General features: G+C 40.9%; 1 pseudogene; it reads left to right on the top strand.

The window, feature by feature from the left end:
- Positions 1 to 16,393, top strand: part of LOC114301324 (putative serine carboxypeptidase-like 53) — a 32,260-nt pseudogene extending 15,867 nt beyond the window's left edge.
- Positions 16,394 to 17,012: the final 619 nt, after the last annotated feature.

The raw sequence follows: 17,012 nt of genomic DNA, 5'->3' as shown, positions 1-17,012 counted from the left end.
ATCATGGTTTCTCTCGCCCGGTGTCTTTTCCCTTGCCGAAAGGAATCTTTGCACACCTTGTTGACATGCTGATAATGGTTCATCCCAGTTCGCTACTAGTATGGCATGAAGAAGGTGATAATAGCACCATCTATAGACCTGACAAAGTAGCATACTAATTCGGGTTCGACCATGTGGCCCAGGGCCAGCACCTCCTTTATTATCTTTTTCGGAAAGCTACGGCTCTTTACTCGCGGACTTGTACACACCATACTTCCTATGTTTGGCTCTTTGACGATGTCTGGTTTAAGCCGGGTAGAGGGTTTCACCCCCTCTTTCAAGTGATATTGGCGGAAGAACATTGATGCATTTATTGAGTTTGTCCAGAGTAAACCGACTATATGTCTGCCTCCGCTGATTTATAAGAAAGACTCTTCTCTTCGGTTGCCTGAGAGTCAGAAATTTGATCATATGTATGAGAGCTTCTTCACTTCATCTGCTCCGACTGACCCTTCAGCTCGGACATCTACTTTTAGCTTGACGATTGCTTCTCCAGAGCCAATCCCTCTAAATAAGGCTTCTAGTCCTCGAACGACCCACCTCAAGAAGATGGCCCACAAAAGGGTTCCTAATGCCAGTCCTTCCACTCTTCGCCTTTCCAAAAGGCTTCATCAGGTACCAGATAGACATCTTAAAAAAAAATTGTTGATTTAAAGTTACTTTCCTTCTTGCGACTATACCTTCTTAAATGAACACTCTTTACTTTCCCTATTATGCAGGACCCTACTTTATCTTTTGACCCTATGGTTGCTGACGTTCTTGGCACCGTGGCTATTGGCCATGCTGCCCCTACCAGGCCGAACTCAGACCTAGATGACATTTTCCCTTTGTCTGCAAGACTCGTGAAGATGCGCATCCCTCGTATAGCAATTATAGATGATGATGATGAGGCTGAGTCTTTTGATCATTTTTGTGACCTTGTCCCGCGTGTGCGCCGTCACCGTCTAATTGTGACTGAGGATGCCTCCCCATTGGTCAGATATTTCCCTCATCGCTCAGTTTCAGAGGGGGAGCGCCATCTTGTCAACGAGGTTATCGGGGCTCACTGTTCTAATGTTGAGATTATTGAGAACCATGGCTCTGGTGCTAAGATTGTTTAAGGGACTGGTGCCACAGGAATTGATGCCGCAGGACATGCTTCTGGAGGCAATGTAGAGATGAAGTATGCTTCCGATAAACATGCTTCTACAGGTCATTCAGAGATGAGGTGCGCCTCTGGGAATAGTGTGGACGTGGATGTGCTAGAAGTCTCTGAGACTCGCTCTGGCACTTATGGTGATTCTCATCCTCCAGCCTTCATTTCTTCTTCAGGGATGACTGTTACTGTTCTGGCTTCATTAGACATTGAGATCAATCAGGTGCCCCTTGAACGACCAAGTGACTTTGTTAATTCTAGGAGCCCATCAGTTGCCCGGCTTTACATAATGATTCTTCCTCAGGTAATCTTACTTTTCTGAAGTTTGTCATGTACTTCTATCTATGAGAACTCTTTACTCAAATGGTTTTACTACTCTCTGCCCCTAATAAGACTTCCTTATCTTTTCTTCGGTGTTAGCCGCTATCAGGGTGCTGCATTCACCTGCCTTAGACTCTGCTCTGACTCTCTTTGTGACTCTTCATGGCTCTCCTTCTCGAGGGGACACACATGCCTTTGAAACGACTGTTAGAGGCTCTTCATCGCAAGTGCCTTCAAATGTTTTGGATCTAAATCTCAGTGATTTCCACTTTGATAGTGATGTTTTTGGCCTTTCCCCTCATCGGCCCATATTCTCAGGCTCAAGACTTATCCTGGAAGTTACCCCTCCGGGCGGTTCATCTAACCCGATAAAAATTGGGAAGGTTCCTGAAACTAATACCTTTCCGGCCCTAGTTCCTCCTCCGACTTCTGGCAAAGTACCATTTCTCCACTATTGGGTAGCTCTTGAGTTTGCGTCGGTTCTACAGCTTGTGCATTCGAGTTACCCTCAGACCTTTACTTCATTTGCTTGCCAATGTCTACTCATTTAGACTGCTCTACTCGAGTCTTTTGCCACTATCCTGTATAGCTTGGATAGGCAACGACTATGTGACCTTAACGGGAAAGTAGTCGAGACAGCATATCAAGGGATCTCTGACATACAGAGTCATCAAGTGGATCTATCTTGGCTTCGGAAGCACCTGGATATAGCCTCGAACGCCAGTCGACGAGTAGAAGTTTTGTCTGTGCTCACCTCTTATCGGATCTCTATAGATGAGACAAAGGCAACTCTTCGTGAACTTGAGTTGGGCTATGCTCGGGCCTTAGAGACTTTAGAGGCACACTCTGCTGTTTGTCCTCAGGATGTAGATGTGATGGGCAACTTCTTCAAGGGTGTTTTTAGGAGAGATTGAGCTTTTTTTTATTACTTTATTGCCCCTTTCGATAAAAATGTTTTATCTAGGACAATGCAATGAAATGACAAAATCTTTGTTGTTTGGAGATTTTTGCACTATTTTCTCATTCTACTTGATAAAATATTTATTTTGAATGATACAATGGGAAGAACAATCACATGCACATGTTCATAAAAGCTAAAATATTCTCATTAATGCTTCAACTTTCTTGACAAAAGTATAATATATTCACCACAAGTGATGGAACAGACATACACCATAAAGGAAACCAACTTCTTCATAACATAAAGGAAATACAACTTTTAGACGAAGCAAGAAAATGAAAATGAGTTTCAACATAGATAAGCCTATCTATGGGTTGTAACGCTTGATAAACTTTGCATTAAGTGGGCCAATTCGGAAACCATCTTCAACCCCTACAAGCCTGTAGTACCCGCTTGAACTTGCTTGAACTACCCTGTCGAGCCCTTCTTATTTCAAAGAAAACTTAGGCAGGGGTTGTCCTCGCATGATTAGGTCTACGATCTTCCATATTAGATCACCTTCTTCGAATTTTCTTGGCACCACAGTCTGATTATAGGCTCGGGGCGATGGACTCATGATACATTTCCATGACTTTTGTGGCTCTGTCGTGCTTTTCCTCTAATGCCTCCAATCTGGTGGTTCGAGGCTCTAGCACCATCCCCGAGGTGATAGCCATCTGAGCAGATGGTGCTTCCAACTCTATAGGTAACACTGCCTCGGACCCATACACAAGGGAGTAAGGAGTTGCTTGAGTTGGCTTTCTCTTTGAGGTGCGATATGCCCATAGGGCTACTATCAACTATTCAGACCAGGTCCCACCAAATTCATCCATCATCTTGCTCAGAATCCTTATCAATGTCTTAGTTGTGGCCTTTGCTTGCCCATTCCCTTTTGGATAATAGGGTGTGGATTTGTGATGCTTCACTTGGTAAGTCTCTAGGAGGCTCTTCACATATTTGTTTATGAAGGGTGTGCCATTGTCCAAAATGATGGCGTTCGGTACTTTGAACTGGGAAATGATATTATCCTTGATAAAGCTCGCAACTGCGGGTCCAGTAGCATTCTTCAAAGGGATTGCTTCGATCCATTTTGTGCTCAATTCCGTAGCTACAAGGATCCACTTGTACCCTTTGGAAGGTGTAGAGATAGGCCCTATTAGGTCAAAAGCCCAGGTATGGAATAGCCATGGCGTTCAGATGTTTGGCAGGTCTACGGCTGGCACATGGATCAAATTTTCGTATTTCTAACAAGTCTGGCACCTCTTCACGTGATGGGACGCATTTGACTCCATGATCGGCCAATAATACCTAAGGTGTATAAGTTGCTCGAACAGTTGAGCCCCTCCTTGATGCTCAATTTCATGGGCTCTTCTGAGGACTAGATCCGACTCCTCCTTGGAGAGACACCTCAGGGGAGTGCCCTCAATGCTTCTTCTGTAAAGCTTGTTCTGATCAAGAAAGTACCGCGTCACTCTCTTCTTGAGGTGTGCAATGTCCCTCGGGCTCTCAAGTAGTGTCCCCTCCTTTGAAATAATCAATGTACACTTGTCTCCAATTAGGGATATCAATTTCAAAGCAAACCTCATCCTCCCGGATATATGACTGACATTTGGGAAATTCTTTCTGTAGTTGATTCGAGGCCTTCTTTATCTCGGGCCAATAATAGCCTTGCCTCTGAATCCTTCTCTACAGACTAATATCCCCGTCCCCGCAGGACTTTTCATAAATCTGCTGTAGTCGGAAGCTTACTTCTTGTTAGCCAACACATCGGACTAGAAATTTGGTATTCCCTTGGAAGTAAAGCTCACCTTGGATAATTAGGAATTAAGCAAGCTTGGTCATAGTCAATTTTTCGACTTTGCTTCTGAGTTGTTCGAGAATTTCTTCTCTCCAGTCCTTTGGAAGGTCTTTGCTCTTGGGAATTATTGAAGGCTCCATTCTCTTCTTGATAACGATTGTCGCCTCCTCCTCGGGAATGTCACCTCTTACACCTAGTGTTGTGAGGGCATCTGAAAACTTGTTGTCGGAGCGAGGCACATGCTTTATTTAGACCTTCTGAGATTTGTCAAGAAGCCTTTGGACTGTCGTGCGGTATGTGGCCAAGGCAGGCTCTTTTAAGATGAACTGTCCCAAAACTTGCTTCACTATCAGCTTTGAGTCCCCCTGAATTCGAATCTTCTTGATGTTGTGCTTCTCAGCTGCTATCAAGCCCAAAATAAGAGCCTTTTACTCGGCTTCATTATTCTAACAATGGAAGTCCAGTTTGTAAGACAAATACAATTTTTCTCCACTTTTGCTTGTAAGGACTATCCTGGTTCCACTTTTCCCTCTAGTTGTTGCTCCGTCAAAGCTTAATGCCCAAAAGCTTTCCTTGGAAACCATGGCTGCATGCACTTCTCCTCTCAATTCTTGACACACTGGTTCATAGTTACCATTTGGAAATTGGGTAAGGAGATCAGCTAAGGCTTGGCTTTTGATCTACTTGGGAGCTACACACGTGATCTCGAATTCACCCAGTGTTAACAACCATCTTGCCACCTTCCCGGTTAAAGCAGGCTTGCTGAGGAGGTATCGAATTGGATCACTTCTGGTAACAATCTGAATCTGATGTGCTAAAAAGTAATCTCTGAGCTTTTGGGCGGTGAATACCCAAGCTAAACAATGTCTCTCTACCGGAGTATATCGGACTTCTGCTCCTCGATGTAATACACCGGACGTTCTACTCCATCTACATCTTGGACCAATAATGCCCCTATGGACTTGGGGGTTGAAGTTAGGTGCAACATTAGAGGCACCCCGGGCTGCGGGGCTATCATGGTCTGAGGTGAGGTCAAAGCCGCGTTGATTCTCTCGAAGGCCTTTTGGTGCTTTTGGTTCAACTCGAACTTGGCATCTCCTTTTAACAAAGAGCCGAAGGGGGCAGAGATCTCTGCAAGTGCTGGAATAAACCTCTGAATATAAGACACCTTCCCGAGGAACTTCTTTAACTCCTTCTAAGAATACAGGGGAGGCATTGCTCTGATAAATTTGGCCTTGTCTTCATCTGCCTCGATACCATACCTATATACAAGAAATCGAGAAACTTTCCGGTCATCACCCCGAAAACACATTTGAGAGGATTCGTCCTCATTTTGAATTTCTGACACCTCTTGAATACTTTCTCAAGGTCTCGGAGATGGTCCTCTTCTTTCTTGGATTTCACCACTAGATCATCAACATAATCTTCTACCTCATGATGGATCATGTCATAAAAGATTGCAGTCATAGCTCTTTGGTACGTTGCTCCGGCATTCTTGAGTCCGAAAGGCATGACTGTATAGAAGAAGTTTTCGAGAGGTGTTCTAAAAATAGTCTTTTCTGCGTCCTCTTCGGCCATCTTAATCTAATTGTATCCGCTGAATCCATCCATGAATGAGAACATCCGGTGTCCTGAGGTGGCTTCCACAAGAGTGTCGATGTGACGTAGAGGAAATTCATCTTTCGAGCAAGATTTGTTCAAATCTCAAAAGTCTACACATACTCTGATTTGACCATTCTTTTTCTTCACTGGTACTATGTTTGCCAACCATGTAGGGTATTGTATTGACCTGATGAAACCTGTCTATTGAAGTTTTTCAATCTCCTCCTTAATTTTCTCTTCGAGATCTGGATGATATTTTCGAGCAGCTTACTTGATTGGTTTGAAGTTTAGGAGCACATCAAGATAATGAAAGACTAGGTCAGGATTTAGTCCGGGCAGTTCCTTATATGACCAAGCAAACACATCTGAGTACCGGCTTATCAATGTTAGTAACTACTCCCATTGTTTTGGGCCTTGGAGCATCTTGTCCATCACTCAAATCTACTTCAATAAGTTGTTTGGGCTGAGGCTTCGGCCCATCTTGCATGCATTCTGGAGCCACTTTAGGCTTTATTACTATGTCATTGTCAGGAGGCTCTCCTTTTGACTCAGAGTCGGTGGCTAAAGAAACCGACTCCCCGCACCTTCACAAATAATACACCATTTTGCCCTCTTCTCGGACTTTCATCACCTTTTGAGGAATAGGCGAACTTTCTGGTCGAGACATTGTCCGTTTACTTGATTCTGCCCTTGGCTCCTTGTCATCTTGGATATCCTCCCAACGAGGAATTTTGACCCCCCGAGGCTTAGAGGTAGTGGGAATTTCTTCAACAGAAAATTCGGTAAAGTAGATGGCATCAAAATAATGAGCTTCATGGGTCTCGAAAGGCCTTTCTGTAGCCTGAATTGTCACCATCTTCTTTCCCCATTTAGCCTTAACATACTGATGATAACTTGGCGATACAGCCCCATATCTATGCATCCAGGTCCTCCCTAGAATGATGTGATAATTTGCCTCGGAATCGATAATATAGAACTTGGTGGCCGAGTGAATCTCTCTGACAACTAAATCAATTGTTACGCATCCTCTAGCAACTCTCATTTCTCCACTGAAGCCAGTGATGACTATCGGCTACTTCACAATGCGCTCTTCAAAGATTCCGACCTTCTCTAGAGTAGCACGGGTCATAATGTTGATAGAGGCTCCACTATACCCCGTTAATAAAAGCAGTCACATAAAGCGGGCGGTTGTGAGAAAATGGATATTTTCGATCAGTCTCGGAGAAAGTAATGGCACTAGATTACTCTTTTCCATTCATTGGGATAGATCCCTCAGTCGACATGCATTCCTCATGGTGTGCCTCGACTATATTAATGATAGACTTGGTGATTTTTGTTCTTGCCTCCCTAGAAAGTCCAAGCTGGTCAAAAAATTGTTTGAACTTTACACAGTCTTGCAGGGTTTTGGCATAGTGATCCAGATCTTTCTCCACTCTTGAAGGCTCGTAGTTAACCATCTCTTCGGTCTCTTCAAAATAATATGCCACATAAACATGGTGTCCTCCTCTTCCGTAGTACTATTCTGCTCCTTCTAGATTGAAGGGACCTTTGACATGAGTCATAAAGGCTCTGTCCTCTAGCTCAAGAGAACTTCCATAGTAAACTTGCTCATCCTTGGGCTCGAAGATGTTGTCCAAATAACAATCATCGTCATCAAGATTAGCGAGAGCCTCAATCATCAGGCCTTCATAAGCTATCATAGCAACATTCTTGCCATTGTCTCAGTGCTGAAGATATGGTTGTTCCCGGATATCTTGAGTCCCTTACTTTTTGAACCTCAATTCGTCTGCCTCGACTTTATCTTTGAAGATTTTTCGGAGTCCAACACTTCTCTATCGGATGTTTCAATGTGTGATGATAGATGCAAAACTCGGGGCTTTCACGGTCCTTTTTTGATGGAATTCCTTCAACATAAGGCAATTTTAGCTCTCCGTCGGCCACCCATTCCTTAACTAGAGATTTTACCTCCTCGATTCCACATGGATAAGAAACATTGCCCTTTTTACCACTATATTGTTTCCTCTTCTGGCCTCTATAACCCCCTCCTTGTGACTTTCGGGTATCTGGGACAGAGGCAGCTGCAACAATAACAATAGGTCCACAAGATGATTTAAAGCTAGTCTTATAACTGGCCTTAAATCCAGACTCCTAAGTCTGAGGAGTGCTAATGTTCTGAGCTGCTTCTATTAGTGCCGAGAAGGTGGGTAGCTTGTGATTAACTAGAAACAGTTTGTACCTGTTCAATGCCCCCTCTAGACAGATTTGAACCAGATAACTCTCCTCCACAGCTTCATGGCAATCCACAGCCTTATCCTGAAACCTTTTGACATAGTCAAGGATGTCCTCACTTTCTCGTTACTTTTCCTTACACAATGTAAGTGTGGTCACCCTTCTCCGCCACTTGAAAGAACTTGGAGTGGAATATGTTAACCATTTCCTTCTAACTTCGGATAGAGTTTGGAGCCAAATTAACATACCAACTATATGCTCGGTCAGTGAGGGACTTAGAGAATTCTCTCAGCCGGAGGACGTGGTTTGAACCATAAATACCCAGGGTCTCGATGAACCGCGCAACATGTTCTTGAGCATTTCCTTGTTTGCCATCAAATTTGATGAACTTCGGCACTATATACCCCTCAAGGTATGGATAGCTCGGCATCTCAATAGGGTAAGGTGACTTGACATCCAGATCAGGCAAAGAGGGTAAAGTCCTTTTGCCTCGTTCGAGATCGAACATGGCTTGCACATCGGCGAGAGTGAGAAACTGTTGAGGGAGAGAGTTTGATGGTGGCATTCCAGGAACTTGGCTTATGGACCCGAAGACTGAGTTAGGAGTGACTTGGCCATTTTAGTGTTAAGAATTCATCATTGGCGAAACCACTTGATGATACTGGCCATCAGCGCCTATGGACAAGCTAGTCGATGATGGGACATTGAATTGAGGCCCGTAAAGTCCACCGTACGGCGCAGCTATACCGGGTTAGGCTTGCAAATTTGCTGTCGGCACCAAAGGATGCCCGCTTGGTACTTGAGTAACATTTACTGGTGGTGTAACAAGATTAGGTACGGACAGAGCTCCTTTTTGCACCATCATGTCCCTTATATTTACTTGGACACCAATAGTCGTCGAAGCGCCATTCATTACACCAAAACTGTGACAACCCTCACCACTAATTACTGCTAAACTGTGACTGAGCATGATACGTAACTGATTAGGATGAAATCCTAAACTGATTGCATGAATGTGTTATGTTAAATGCATTTTTATCTGTTTGACTGTTAACTGATCTGTTCATGTTTTATGTTTTAAATTGCAAATTGAAGGCCTTATCAGCGGCCGAATCCGAAACTGATTAGTGTTTTATGATTATTAGAATTTATGTGATTTTATGGTATGTTTAATTGAAATTTGATTTGGTATGATTAAATTGGATTAAATAATGTTAAATTACATTAGTTGGCTTATTTACTAAAATGTCATTAAGTGGACTTTGCTAGACCAAATGTTTAGTCTTGATTTACATGTGTTGGCATCACTTTTGTTCATCTCTGAAAGACCAAACCGACTAGAGAGAGAGAGTTAGGAGAGCTTTGGTTTTAACAAGATTTGCTTGGAAAATTAGAAGAATTGAAGAGTAGATTGCATAATTGAGCTTCTAGACTTGAAATTGAAGACCTAAGGTAGGAGAATCATCTTCTTGAACTTGTATTTAAGTCGTATCTTGCATGTTTCATGGAAGTTTGGTGATTAGAGTCTAGAATTGGTTCAAAATGTTGAATTGAAGCTTAAATCATGCATGCATTTATACATTGTTGAGTTTTGAGGTTGTTTTCATAGAATCCTCACATGCATGTCCATATTCGAGCTTTGGTCCATGAATTCAGCATGTTTTTAGAAGGATTGACTCATTTGTTCTTGTATTAGAAGCTTTGAAGTTGATTAAATTCATGCATGTTGCATGTACATCATGTTCTTGAAGTTTTGTTTGGAAATGGGTTCAATTGAACTACCTTTGGGCTTTGATTTTGCAAATTGATCTTTGAAACATGTCATAATATGAGTTTTAAAGTGTTTTCCAGAAAATTAGCCCAAAAGGATCGAATTTGATGCTTTAAATGTTGAGTTTCATGCTTTGAGACAAATTTGGAAATTCCAGATTTTGGATCCACACTTGAGCGAGGAACTTCACGCTCGAGCGTACACTCTGAGTTCATGCAGTCCGCTCGAGCGGGAAAAGTAACGCTCAAGCTTGAAATGCGTGAATCCAGTACTTTGCATGTGTTTATAGTCCGCTCGAGCGAGGGAATGCATGCTCGAGCGAGGACTTATGTCTCACGCTCGAACGGGGGTCGAGGGCCCGTCGAGCGTGAATTTCATGCATCTAGTACTTTTGCAGTCCGCTCGAGCGAGAGAAGTCACGCTCAAGCGAGGGAAGTCACGCTCGAGCGGAGCTCCTTTGTCTGCATGTCCGCTCGAGCGTAGAAAGCCACGCTTGAGCGAGACCCCTGTTTTCTGAAAATTCTGAAAAGTGTTTTAAAGTACATCTTTGCATCCTCATTTCATCCTAGGCATTCCTAGGCCTAGTTTAAGGCATCTTAATGAGGTTATTGATGTAGAACCACACCGAGTCAAGATTGGGACTAAGCCATTGATTCCCAAGTGTGTAACTTAGTGTGTGTTCATTCTGTAACTGTGTAGGGTTGGTATCCGAGGACGCTCACTAGCCTATCTGTAGCCCAGAACTCTGTGAGTAACAATGTTGTAAAGATATGTTCAATCATGAATATTTTCTGAATGATCTACTGTACTGCTTTCTGAAATGATATTTCTTACTGAATAAATGATGTCCTATTGATGAATCGTACTCGTGGTATCCATAGCAACTTACCGTTACTGTACTGCTACTGTCACAGAGGTCTCTGTCGGTTCCTATGTTAGAACCACTACTGTTTACTGTTATGATAGCCATCAACTAACTGTTCGGTCTGTTAAGACCTACTGTACTGTTTTGCTATTGGATATACCACTTATAACTGCTATGGTTTCTAAATGACTGATATGGCTGTTTAATGACTGAAATGACATTCATTCTTAACCTCTTTACGCATATGTTATTCACTGGGCTTTAGCTCACCGTTTATATATATATGTAGGTGTTTAGGCACCGGATCGGAGCTAAGAGCGTTGGGTTAAACTCCCTTTTTGTCAAGCCAACCACTGTGCCTCACTGAGAGGTTCCAAGTCCTTCAAGCCAAGGCTGCTTCGGGGTGTTTTAGATTTCCCCTTCCTGTCTCTGATTTGTATAGATTATATAGACTTGTACTGTGCTATTATGGTAGGGATTTGGTCCCTAACCTGAATGCCTGTATATGATGTATGTACATACTGCTTTTGTACTGAATGTGAATGTGTTATAAAAAGTCTTTTTGCATACAGATTGTCACAGCTCATTGGACATCTTTTATTACTGTTTTGGCTTCCGTCAGCCCCTGTACTCTGTATTACTGTTATTATTGTTAAGCAGGCCTTCGGTAATCACGAATTACTAGCCGGTTACGGTGCTAAACCCATAGGGACGGGTTTGGGTCGTGGCAAGAACCTCCCCTAGTCACCATTGGATCTTGGCTTGGCACGCCATGGAGCCCGGGCGTGGGCAAACTGTTGCCGCCTACTATGGTCTGAGCATGTGTTACTGTGGTTGTGTTGCCATGAGACACAAGCTGACCGGGGCCTACTTTTCCTTGGATTTGATTTTACACTCCGGCGGGGATAACTCCACTACCAGTTTGATTTCCGTTTGGCGCCGGTGCAAAATTAGAACTCATCACCAATATGGTGTGAGTGAGATTTTGAAGAGTGGTAAGAATCTCCTGCTGTGTATTTTGAAGTCCTTGAATGGTTTCGAGTAAAAGTGGTTGATCTGGAGCCATGGTTCTGTCATCGCCACCATTAGAGGATCCTTGTTGGTGAACTTCATCTTCTCCTGCCATCCTTGCTGAAGTTGTGTGGATTCCAGATCTCGTTGAGACCATTAACCAATCCGCCTCCCCAGTGAAGTCGCCAAATGTATGAGAGGGTTCAAGAACATTATCGGAAAATTCGAAGACCTTCGAAGATCTTTGAAGAAAACTTGAGTTCTCTAGAAATGATGAGAGGCTTAGATTCTTCAATAGTCACAACTAAGAACACAAAAGCAAAAAGATTATGGAGATAAGAGATTAGGTGAAGAAGAAGGCAAAGTAGTTAAAGAGAGAATAATTGCAAGGCTCTCTCATGGATCTCCCACTTTCACTCTCAAGGTTGATAATAGAGGAGGGAAATTAGTTCTTTCCCAAGAGTTATCTCTCCAAAATTCATCTCTTGTAAAGCTATGGGTGGGTGCTATTTATGGGCACCTCATGATGTAGGATGGAACCCATGTGCAAGGCACATGGGGAATATTCTCTCTAACCACCTTGTCCGAGGAGGTGACCTCTCCGAGGATGAGAAAAATCCCGAAGAGGAGATCAACCTCTCAGCGAACTCTTCTTCTCAGCCACACCTAACCAATAATCCCCAATCATCCCAAAAGGGCCGAGGTAGTCCTAGAAGACCCTACGCCACTAAATATTGCCAAGTCTCATGGACCCCCGGGGGTTGTGCCACCTCGACCCGGGTATAAGCTAGTTTAACTGAAGAGTGAATTTATCTCCACTCACCGTCTTCGAGATCGGGTCCTTTGTTCAAACTCCATTACGCTCATGGTTCTGGTGCGTAGATCCCGTAAAGCTCCGAGCCCACAAGTGTTCTAGGACTCACCAATGGAGCGGCTTCTAGATTGCGATCAAATCTGCTCGAAGCCCGAGTGCCTCAGATCTCTAGGCTTGCTCAATACCCTTTCGAGTCCGGGCCCGAATAAGTCTCTAAGTTCGTGGATCCGAACCCTTTCGAGGCTTAGAGCGATTCGGCCCGTTTGATGGTGATAAAACCAGGCCCTCCAATCTTGGACTTGCGATAAATTCGAGCCCACCAACCTTGGACTATTGGGCCTAATTAATTTAGTGGGCTCAAATTTACTCCTCTTACACTAGGAAGCTAACAATTTCTTCAATCTCATATTTTAGCAAAAAATTGAAGTTTACACAACTTTTTTTTTCCTTCATGAAGTGGTCCATTTAAGAATTTTCATACAGAATCATTCATCAGAATAATGTATCAGTGGCAATTTTGTTACTAAGAAATATCTAAAATGAGTTTTTATTTTAATATTAACATGTCCATAATTCTATCACATTAAACCATTTCTGTTTGTGTTATTACTCGAAAAAAATCAACTGGGGACGAGTGAGATATATATACACCAATGTGGAAGACTATATAAGAAGCATTTAGCTGTAGCTACTGCATATATTTTCACTTTGACTTAAAACATATATACAATCCTCCGTTAACATTCTATACTGGCCAGGGCCTGGTTGTTCATCACTTGGGATGGGAGCGATGACAGAGATTGGACCTTTTGGCGTAAATCCTGACGGTAAAATGCTTTATACAAGAACTCATGCATGGAACAAAGGTTGGTGAAGCCGTATTTTGATCAAAATGCCCAAATTTCTCAAGTTTCCTAACTCATTTCTTCTTAATTGCCCGAGTGTTGATGCTTGTTAATGCCTTGACTAGTTACAATATGCTGAATTTTTTGCTCGTAATTTTTTTTTTTTTTTGATGCAGTTGCGAATATATTGTTTGTGGAGTCCTCGGCAGGCGTTGGATTCTCCTACTCCAACACCACCTCTGATTACAAAGTGACAGCGGATAAAAGGACTGGTAAGTTGTCACACAAAAAACAGCCTCCCCACACGCCCAAAGACGGTAATCTCAATTATAGGGTCTCATTCGTGTACTTGTCTATTGAAGCTCAAGACGCATACACCTTTCTGATTAATTGGTTCAAAAGATACCCCGCATTACAAGGCTAGGGACTTCTATATAATTGGAGAAGCTACGCAGGTACGTTTAAACTTATCACAGTAATTTTTCATAGAATCAGTGCACAAAAATGTAGTGCTGGCAATGTTGGATGGACCTGCATTGTGTCCACATTTTTGGAAAGATTTCTGTGTTTACAGGAAATTAATTTATCTTACTCACCTACTTTTGGGATTTTTTTCTATTGAAATTATGGATAATAGGACCAAAATACCCCCCTCTCTCTCCTGTCAGCATAATGCATATCTTATGGTGCCCAACTACTCGCACTACAACAAAAACATACTTTAGTGGCACTACACTAGTGGCATATTTTTAGAAAATGCCACAAAAAATGATATTTAGTGGCCCGTTTTTGAAAAATGCCACAAAACAACAAACATAAAAGGCTCTAGTGACATTTCAATGAACAAGTGTCACAAAACTACAACAAAAACATACTTTAGTGGCACTACACTAGTGGCATATTTTTAGAAAATGCCACAAAAATGATATTTAGTGGCACGTTTTTGAAAAATGCCACAAAACGACAAACATAAAAGGCTCTAGTGACATTTCAATAAACAAGTGTCACAACACTACAACAAAAACATATTTTAGTGACACCATACTAGTGGCATGTTCTTAAAAAATGTCACAAAAAGAATATTTGGTAGCATTTTTTAGAAAAATGTCATAGAGCCACAAACATACAAGGTTCTAGTGGCATTTCAATTAAAAAAAAGTGTCACTTCACTACAACAAAAATGCCATTACAACAAATTTACACTTTAGTGACACTACACTAGTAGCATGTTTTTAGAAAATGCCACAAAAATAAAAATTGGCATTAAATATTTTAGAAAAATGCCATAGAACCACAAAACATATAAGGCTCTAGTGGCATTTCAATAAAGAAATATCACATCAATTTTATGACATTTTATGAAATAATGACACAAAAAATTATGTTCGTGACATTTACCAACAGATGCCACTAAACTTTAGTTGCAATGGCATTTTTTAAAAAATGTCAGGACACTAGGTAGGTACAAATTACTTTTTATGGCACTTAGGTGAAAAGTGTCATAAACAAATATTTTATAGCATTTTGAGAAATGCCACTAAGCCAAAAACTTTCCAAGCTTATAATGACATTTTTGAAAAAACAAAAAATGCCAATATATTTTCTAAATTTTTAAAATGCAGTAAATGATTAAAAATAAATGAATTAAACTCAATATACACTACAAGAAAAAACATACTCGGCGACTAAATTTCCTGACCAAAAAAATTTGGTCGCTGAAAGTATAGCTTTCAGCGACCAAAACAGCATTAGTTGCCAAAAGTAAAGCTTTTTGGCGACTAAACAATTTTAGTAGCCAAAAGTCTACAATTGGCGACTAAAACTAAGTTTGGTCGCTGATTATATGGGTTTTAGTGACTAAAAAAATTTTAATAGCCCAAAATAAAGCTTTTTGGCGACTAAAAAAATTTAGTAGCCAAAAGTCTACAATTGGCGAATAAAAATAAGTTTGGTCGCTGATTATATGAGTTTTACCGACTAAAAAAATTTTAGTAGCCAAAAGTAAAGCTTTTTGGTGCCAAAAAAAATTTTAGTAGCCAAAAGTCTACAATTGGCGACTAAAAAATAAGTTTAGTCGCCAGAAGTGGTCATTTTTAGCGCCGGAGAACTAAAATCCTAAGGCAGAAATAAAATTTTTTGGTGACCAAAATTTTGGTAGCTGAAAGTGCATCTTCGACGACCAAATCTAATTTTGGTCGACAAAAGTTAAGTTTTTTAGCAACTAAAAAATAATTAGTAGCCAAAAGTATAGAATTGGCGACAAAAAAATATTTTCAGTCGCCAAAAGTGGTCTTTTTTTATTTTGGTAGTAAATAGTTTATTTTACATAAATTATGTTCAATAAAATAATTATATTTATACATATACTTTTATATTAATATGGATGTATGTACTATATAAATAATATATGTTGCATATATAATCATGTGATGGTGTAGAGGTGTAGTGGGAAGAGTGTGGTGTATAAGGTTTATGGTGCGGAAGGTTGGCGGTTCTAGTCTCCGCAAGAGCAGATCAAATTGTTCTACAACGAATTATCGTCATGAATGGCACTTGATAGCGTCACGAATAGTGCCTACCATGACATTAAAGTGTCATTGAAAAGTTTTAGTATTGATGGTGTAATGACACTTACAAGTGTCACTAACTCTTTTTTTAATGGCGCTTGATAGTGCCACAAATAATATCTACCATGACATTAAAATGTCATTGAAAGTTTTCAGTCATGATGGTGCAGTGGCACTTGCAAGTATTTACCGTGACATTCGTATATACCGTGGCACCGATAAAAATGGCACTTGTTCAAAATGCCACAAGACCAAAAAATGTCATTAGAAGAATAGTTTTGTGGCACTTTCAAATGTTACTAAACTAAGAAAATGTTGTAGTGTCGTTTGTTTGCTAATGTGATTATTAATTTTGTTAAGACAATCTTAATTTGCAAGGTTTTACATTCCAGAACTAGCAGATACTATTATAAAGCGAAACAAAGAGGTCGATCCAATCTTGATGATCCAACTTAAAGGAATCATGGTAAACAAACTATCTTACATAAGTAGAAGAACTACATTGCTACACATTGTTGACAATTTTTTTGAGCATTTGACAAATTATTATTATTATTATTTTTTTTTTTTTTTTTTTCCGGTAAATAATATAGATAGGAAATGGGATAATGAATGATCGCACCGATGACATAGGAAGATTGGATTACTCCTGGAGCCATTCATTGATTTCGGATGAAACTTATCGAGGACTTCTAAACCATTGTATAATGACGCCCAATGACACGAAAAAATGTAATGATTTTATTGCAAGAGAAGCCAAAGAAATTGGTTACATAGATTATTACAACATCTACGGTCCAACATGTTTGGATTCCTCAATGTCACCAAGAAAGCCAAAATGCCCCGGAGATTATGATCCCTGTGAATCTGACTATGTTAATGCTTATCTCAATCTTCCTCAAGTACAAGAAGCGTTACACGCCAACAGAACCAAACTGCCCTATACATGGCAGCTTTGCAGGTTTACAATCTTTGTTATGAATATCTTCTTCTTTAAATAAAATAAAAAAAAACCCCACTGTTTGAGCGGAAAGTGAAAACAATTTGATGAATGGAATTATTGTCTTTAATTCAA

The sequence above is a fragment of the Camellia sinensis genome, chromosome 2, assembly GCF_055761805.1.
Source record: "Camellia sinensis isolate YWXY chromosome 2, ASM5576180v1, whole genome shotgun sequence".
Taxonomy (NCBI): Eukaryota; Viridiplantae; Streptophyta; class Magnoliopsida; order Ericales; family Theaceae; genus Camellia; species Camellia sinensis.
The sequence above is the reverse complement of the archived record's forward strand: the minus strand, read 5'-3'. Positions and strand labels throughout refer to the sequence as shown.